We start from the raw sequence: 8,485 nt of genomic DNA, 5'->3' as shown, positions 1-8,485 counted from the left end.
GAACCCCTGCCAGTTTTTGGTGCTGTCTGTGCCCCTGGGAAATCTGCCCTCTCTATTTGTCCTGTTTACCATTATCCCAAAAAGTGAAAGTAAAAGAAAAATCACAAATTTTGGGTAGTCCCCAGAAAAGTATCTTTTAATGGGGGCGTTAGTTCTGGTAACCTGGGAGGGAGGGGGGGGGGGGCAAGGAATTTCCTTAGGGGGGCCCAAGGAATTTCCTTAATGTTGCAGGGATTTCCTCTCATTTCCTGTTTTGGCTCTGGGACAGGAAGTAAAGGAAAATCGCCCCAATAGGACATAAATGGCAAAAAAAAAAAAAAAAAAAGTTATAACCCTCCCTTACTCTATCTAAAATAGAATGTAGCAAGATTTCCAGGCTTGTGGCCTGATGTGGGTCTGCCATTAGAACCGCTACTCTCTCCAGCCCATGTGAGCTGCAGCCGTGGGTGTGACAACTGAAGCAGCGACAACTCCGGCATCTTTGTTTGTGGCTTTTATTTGATTTAAGGGGATGGGAGAAGGGAATGAGTGGGATACTCCTTGCGTCTCAAACGAATTACACATGGGACTTTGTTACTGAAAAATGCCCGTTGGCGCTTTCTCGATGCCAGCCAGTGTCAACCAACGCTCACTGACTCTGAAAACTCTCTGTGTAGCTGAAGAAGTGTTGAATCCCCGACTTATAGTCCTGTAGATCCAAGATTGAACTGTAGAACTCCTGACACTGCTGTGCTTTGGAAGTCACTAAATACTGTCCCCCGCTAGGTGCAGCTTGAGGTAGTAAATTGTAGAACTTTGTGTAACTGTCGCTTCACTGACACTCTCTGTACAATTCAGGGCCCAGACTGCCGGTATCCCCTTTACAACTTCAGGATCCTCTACCTAGGCACCCCCTTTACAGCTAGCTGACACTGGATCACAGAACCTCTTCCGGAGTGGTCCCCTCTAACACTTCAGGCGAACCCCTGGGGCAATCCTCAGTACTCACGACCTGTGTAGGCTTTCCTGGGACTGGACCCCTCTCTCTCTCCGCAGGCTCTCGGCACACCGGATCCCCTCAGCTCACTCAGCACTCTCTGGATACCCAGGCAACACCCCAAGACATCCACCTTCCTGAGACAGCAGGAGAGACAGCCGTACTCTCCCTCCTGGGACTCTGCTCCCGCCAAAGACAATCTGTCACGCAATTCCCCCCAAACTTATACCCACTCCCAGAATCCTTTGAAGCCGAATCTGCCTTCTGGGGTAGTTACAAGCTGGGATGTGTCCCCTGATTGGAATTCCCACACTGCCCTATGAGAAGCCTCTCACAGGGGGGCGTGGCCAGCGCGGGACAGTGATGGACGCTTGAGCTCGAGCTCCGCCAGCCGACGACTCCATCCAGCGCCATCCCCAGTGACGTGAACAGGACTTTCACCCCCATCCGACTCCGGCTGCTTGTGGCTACGTACCGCGATGTCCCGCAAGAGGAAAGATGTAAAGGGACCGAAGAAACTGACAGCGTTCTTCCCGATGCCGGCCCGAGGCGGTCGACAAGATGGCGCCGGCGCTCCGGGCGCTCTTGGGGAAGCAAAGGGTTCATTACACCGACCTGCCGGAAGATACAGCCCCTTCTGGCACCCAGCAATCAGGTACCCTTTCTCCTTTCGCCTCGGCCCCTTCCAGCCCTGCCTGTACAAGCCCGGCCAAATCTAAGATACGGCTGGATCCCGAAGACAAGGCCTCACAGCCTGGGAGCTCGAGTAACCCGCTGCTGCCCATCTCCCTGGGGTCCTCTCCCTTCGCTGCCTTCCCCACAGTTGGCCAACCTATCATGGACACTGCATTAAAGGACATGATGTATGCCCTCCATACCTCCCTCCAGGCAGACATAGTCTCCCTTGCTACAAAATTTTTTGCTGAAGTTCTCTCCTTAGGGGAAAGGGTTCATTCTGTGGAATCCTCTGTATCTGGGATTGTAACTACAGTAAATGATTTGGTGGAAGCGCATGAAGAAAATTTGGATGAGCGACAATGGCTGAAAGCTAAAATCGCAGATCTGGAGGATCGCTCCAGAAGGAACAATCTTAAGATCCGTGGCATTCCTGAGACTGTACTTCCTGCTGAGCTACACAAATTTGCTACTGATGCGTTTTTGGCGATTTTACCTGGAGCGACTCCCCTGGAGCTGATGATTGACCGTATCCACAGGGTTCCTAAACCCCCTTTTCTCCAGCAACATGTGCCACGCGACACGTTGCTCCGTGTGCACTTCTACCAGACCAAAGAAGCCATCCTGAACAAGGCTAGGTCCTTGGGCAATCTCCCTGACCCCTACTCCGCTGTACAAATTTTTGCAGACCTATCTAAACATACTCTGGACACACGTAGAGAAGCCTCTCACAGGAGCCAATGGAGATAGTTCTCCCCTCAGCAGGCACATCTGGAAGTCCTGACACCCTACCTAACAAATCACAGCCCTGCTGTTAGGCAGACAAGGCCCACTATATATTTTACCTAGAACCTACCTGTAGGGTGCTACAGGAAAAAAAAAGTTTTTCCTATAGTTCTATATTTAACCACTTAAGCCCCAGAAGATTTTACCCCCTTCCTGACCAGGGTTTTTTTTGCGATTTTTTACTCCGTGACTTTAACGGACAATTGTGCGGTCGCGCGACGCTGTACCAAAACGAATTTCACGTCTTTTTTTTCCCACAAACAGCGCTTTCTTTTGGTGGTATTTGATCACCTGTGCGATTTTTTGATCATGCGCTATAAACAAAAAGAGAGCGTAAATTTTGCAAAAATAACAATATTTTTCACTTTTTTTTATATGAAATTCCCCCCCAAAAAAATGTAAAAATCAAAATTTTTTAATATTTTCGGCCAATTTGTTTTATGCTACATATGTTTGGTAAAAAAAAATCGCAAAAAGCGTATTTTGATTGGTTTGCGCAAAAATTATCGCGTTTACTAACAAAGGGAAAGATTTTTGTCGTTTTTGGTGTTTTTTTTTTAACGAGTAATGGCGGCGATCTGCGATTTTTTTTGCGGTACTGCGACATTGCGGCGGACAGATCGGACCCTTGACTGACATTTTTTACACTTTTGGGGGTACCAGTGACATTACTGCAGTAATCAGTGCTATACATATGCACTGTTACTGTAAAAATGACACTGGCAGGGAAGGGGTTAACTGTATTGGAGAGGGAGGGGTTAAGTGTGTCCTAGGGGCGTGTTTCTAACTGTGATGGGACACGTCTCCTATTGTAAAAACAGAGATCAACGGTTCTACGTAGTAGAACCGTCTGATCTCCATTTTTACACAGGGGAGAATGACAGGCGGCTTATTTACATAAGCCGCCCGCCTTTCTCCCGCTCTACCGACGATCGTAGTGTGACCGGCGGACATCGGGTCCACCGGTCACACGCGCGGACTCCTCTGTGAACGAGCCGGGGCGGGCGCGCGCCCGCTATTGGCTCAAAAGCCGGTCCCAGGCTAGCGGCGTAGATCTACGTCGCTCTGCCTGGCTGGGGCTGACTGCCACAGTAAATATACTGTGCGCAGTCGGCAAGCGGTTAATAGGTCTCGTTAGGTGGGGGTATTACCCACTGAATGCAACATGTGGTTTAATTTTTATTGATCTTTAACCACTTGCCGCCCGCCTGCCACAAATATATTGCAGGCCTTCTTGGTTGCGCAAACCAACGTATAAGTACGTCAGTTCGCGGGAGCGCACCTGGGGGTGCGTGAATGCCCCCATTAGGTGTGGGGGGTGGCGATCAACAGGGCCGGCACCCATGATCACTCCCGGTGGAGAGAGAATGACGATCTGCTGTTGTAAACACAGCAGACCGTTGTTCTCTCTGGGATGCACACAGAGTGCCTGTTATCCTCCTATTTAGGATCACAGGTCTCTGTGTTGATTCCACAAGTCCCTCCCCCATACAGTTAGAAAACCCCCCCTAGGCACCCAGTTAACCCTTTTATCACCTCTGGGTTAACCCCTTCCCTGCCAGTGTCATTAGTACAGTAACAGTGCATATTTTTAGCACTGATTACTGTAATAATGTCATTGGTCCCCCCAAAAGTGTCAAAAATGTCAGTTAGGGGTGTGATCTGTCGCCCGCAACCAATCAAAATACGCTTATTGGGATTTTTTTTACCAAAAATATGTAACAGAATACAAATTGGCCAAAAATTATAAAAAATTAGATTTTAAAAATTTTTTTTTACTGGGAATGTTATATAGCAGAATGTGAAAAATATTGGGTTTTCTTTTCAGAATTGTCGCTCTTTTTTTGTTTATAGCGCAAAAAATTGAAATTGCACAGGTGATCAAATACCACCAAAAGAAAGCTCCTTTTGGGGAAAAAAAGGACATCAATTTTATTTGGGTACAGCGTCGCATGACCGCGCAATTGTCCGTTAAAGTAACACATTGCCGAATCGCAAAAAATGGCCTGGTCATTAAGGGGGCAAAACCTTCCAGGGCTAAAGTGGTTAATGGTACAGCCAGGAGGGACAGCGTGGCCTTCTTTTTGCGGGCAGGGGGGGTTTTGTTATATCTATTTTAGAAGTACAAAAATAAAACCTGTTGGTCCTGTAAGAAGTCCAGTTAGCCCATAACATTTGATGTACTCTGCTTGTGCTGAAATAAAATTTCAGGCATTGTTATCATTCCCATATATAAAAAAAATGCAGCACTGATAAATTAAAATGATTAGGCTATAAAGTGCAATAGTGCTCATACATATAAATGTATGTTTAGCAAAGTAATGTGTAAACTCATATAATTAAAGTGCTATAGTATGCAACATATAGAAATATGCATACCCATATTGCTATAGCCAGAGAAAAGTGTGCAAACTCTCGCAAATTAAAGTGCTAAAGTATATAACGCATAAAGACGTGTATACTTGTGTAGTTCGATAAAAAAAATACAGGTTGAATTTAGAACCTGACCTTTGACCCTTACTTGACCCAAACACTAACCCTGGCAATGACCTAGATCAAACCTTGTTCTAGGTACTTTTTCTTTATTTTTTTTTACAATGGATATGAAAAGTCTACACACCCTTGTTAAAATGTCAGGTTTCTGTGATGTAAAGAAATGAGACAAAGATAAATCATGTTCCACCTTTAATGTGACCTATAAACAGTACAACTCAATTACAGTGCCTTGCGAAAGTATTCGGCCCCCTTGAACTTGGCGACCTTTTGCCACATTTCAGGCTTCAAACATAAAGATATAAAACTGCAATTTTTTGTGAAGAATCAACAACAAGTTGGACACAATCATGAAGTGGAACGAAATTTATTGGATATTTCAAACTGTGTTAACAAATAAAAAACTGAAAAATTGGGCGTGCAAAATTATTCAGCCCCTTTACTTTCAGTGCAGCAAACTCTCTCCAGAAGTTCAGTGAGGATCTCTGAATGATCCAATGTTGACCTAAATGACTAATGATGATTAATAGAATCCACCTCAAGTCTTTGTATAAATGCACCTGCACTGTGATAGTCTCAGAGGTCCGTTTAAAGCGCAGAGAGCATCATGAAGAACAAGGAACACACCAGGCAGGTCCGAGATACTGTTGTGGAGAAGTTTAAAGCTGGATTTGGATACAAAAAGATTTCCCAAGCTTTAAACATCCCAAGGAGCACTATGCAAGCGATAATATTGAAATGGAAGGAGTATCAGACCATTTCAAATCTACGAAGACCTGGCCGTCCCTCTAAACTTTCAGCTCATACAAGGAGAAGACTGATCAGAGATGAAGCCAAGAGGCCCATGATCACTCTGGATGAACTGCAGAGATCTACAGCTGAGGTGGGAGACTCTGTCCATAGGACAACAATCAGTCGTATACTGCACAAATCTGGCCTTTATGGAAGAGTGGCAAGAAGAAAGCCATTTCTTAAAGATATCCATAAAAAGTGTCGTTTAAAGTTTGCCACAAGCCACCTGTGAGACACACCAAACATGTTGAAGAAGGTGCTCTGGTCAGATGAAACCAAAATCGAACTTTTTGGCAACAATGCAAAACGTTATGTTTGGCGCCGCCACTCGCCCCCACTCGGCAGTGGGGACTCCGATGCACGGGGCCGGCGGTTCCAATTGCCGCCTGGCCCCCGCGAACGCTCCCCGCTGAGAGAGAAGGACGGTCAGCTATTGTAAACACAGCTGACCGTTCTTCTCCCTGGAATGATCACAGAGCGCCTGTGATCCTTCTATGTAGGATCACAGGTCTCTGTGATCATTTCAAAAGCCCAACTCCCCACAGTTAGTAAACACGCCCCTAGGCTTACATTTAACCCTTTGATCACCCACTAGGTTAACCCCTTCCCTGCCAGTGTCATTAGTACAGTAACAGTGCATATTTGTAGCACTGATTACTGTAGTAATGTCACTGGTCCCCTCAAAAGTGTCAAAAATGTCAGTTAGGGGTCCGATCTGTCCATCGCAATGTCACAGTCCCGTTAAAAATCGCAGATCGCCACCATTACTAGTAAAAAATAAATAAAAATGACATAAATCTTTCCCCTATTTTGTAGACGCGAAAAACTTTTGCGCAAACCAATCAAAATAGGCTTATTGCGATTTTTTTTAACCAAAAACATATAGTAGAATACAAATTGGCCTGAAAGGATGAAAAATTTTGATATTTAAATTTTTTTTGGGGAGAATGTTATATAGCAGAATGTGAAAAATATTGTTTTTCTTTTTCAAAATTGTCGCAATTTTTTTGTTTATAGAGCAAAAAATAAAAAAGTCATATAATAAAAGAGAGTGACCAGCGCTATGAAGTACTACACATAGAGGATATAAAATATCATGAAAATAGGTGTAAGCTGCCACCAACCAACCCTCGGGGTGCAAGGGTGAGAATAAAGTGATAGTACGTGAAGATTGGTACCGGCGCTACCTATACGTAGTGATGTCGCAAACCTAAAATTCGCCGTTCGCGAACGGCGAACGCGAACATCGGCAAATGTTCGCGAACCAGCGAACCGCCATAGACTTCAATAGGCAGGCGAATTTTAAAACACACAGGGACTCTTTCTGGCCACAATAGTGATGGAAAAATTGTTTCAAGGGGACTAACACCTGGACTGTGGCATGCCGGAGGGGGATCCATGGCAAAACTCCCATGGAAAATTACGTAGTTGACGCAGAGTCGGGTTTTGATCCATAAAGGGCATAAATCACCTAACATTCCTAAATTGTTTGGAATAACGTGCTTTAAAACTTCCAGTGTGTGAATACGATCAGGTATGATGTTGTATCGGTCAAGTAGTGTAAGGGTTACGCCCGCTTCACAGTGACAGACCAAACTCTGACAGACCAAACTCCCCGTTTAACAGTCAGTCAGTCCATTTGCACAACCACAAACTCCCCATTTGCACAAGGTTGGATACCAAGCTAGCCATGTCCCGTTCCTTGTCCTCACTGACATCATTGAAGGTCTCTTCCTCCACCCAGCCACGTACAACACCAAGGGTCCCCGAAAGGTGAGAACAAGCCCCCTGGGACGCCTGCTGTGGCTGGTATTCCACCTCCTCAAAGCCACCTTCCTCCTCTGACTTCTCTTCTTCAGACTCCTCTCTCTGCGTTGCCACAGGTCCAGCAATTGACAACGACAAGGCTGCTTCTGGTGGTGATGGGGACCACAACTCTTCCTCTTCATGCTCATCTACAGCCTGATCCAGTACTCTTTGCAGGGCACGCTCCAGAAATAACGCATATGGGATGAGGTCGATGATGTTGCCTTGGGTTCGACTGACCACCAGGTTTGTCACCTTCGCAAAAGGACGCATGAGCCTACAGCCATTGTTCATGAGCATTCAGTAACGCGGCCAAAAAATACCCAGCTCCGCAGAAAGAATGAAAGAAAATGAATGTTTTTTCTATGAAAAATTATCCCGCGGATCGCTTTTGGTCTGTTCACAATGAAGCAACGACCTTATCATCTGGGGTGTGCCAACACACTCCTAGAGGTGATCGCTTCATTGTGATACGCAAGCCCCTTCACCACGACAAGGTAACGATCACGAAGGGGAATTGACACATGTATGTGCCTTTTTTTTTGTTTTTCGTTTTTTTGCAGCCACAGTGTAGCACCAGAGGCCAGAAAAATTAGGCATGTACACATGCATGAAAAAGCAGGTATTGTTGCAGCCGCTGCTGTAGCAGCGGCCTGAAAAATTGAGGTTTTCAAGGCAGAAAGTGCACTAAAACATTGCGGCTTGAACCGTAGTTGGTGGCGGAGACGTCACGTAAGTCATCCGGCATGCAGAGAATGATTAAATACAGCAGCGTGTGGACCATTTTTAGCCCAAGGCATCTCAGTCATCACCAGGCCTTTTTTAGTCAAATGCATCCCCCACTGTCAGTCCCTTCGGGATCCATGCCTCATTCATCTTAATAAACGTGAGGTAATCAAGACTTTTTTGACCTAGGCGACTTCTCTTCTCAGTGACAATACCTCCTGCTGCGCTGAA

This window comes from Pelophylax lessonae (genome assembly GCF_965119305.1).
Source record: "Pelophylax lessonae genome assembly, chromosome: 4".
NCBI classification, from domain to species: Eukaryota; Metazoa; Chordata; class Amphibia; order Anura; family Ranidae; genus Pelophylax; species Pelophylax lessonae.
This window is presented reverse-complemented; position numbering follows the sequence as displayed.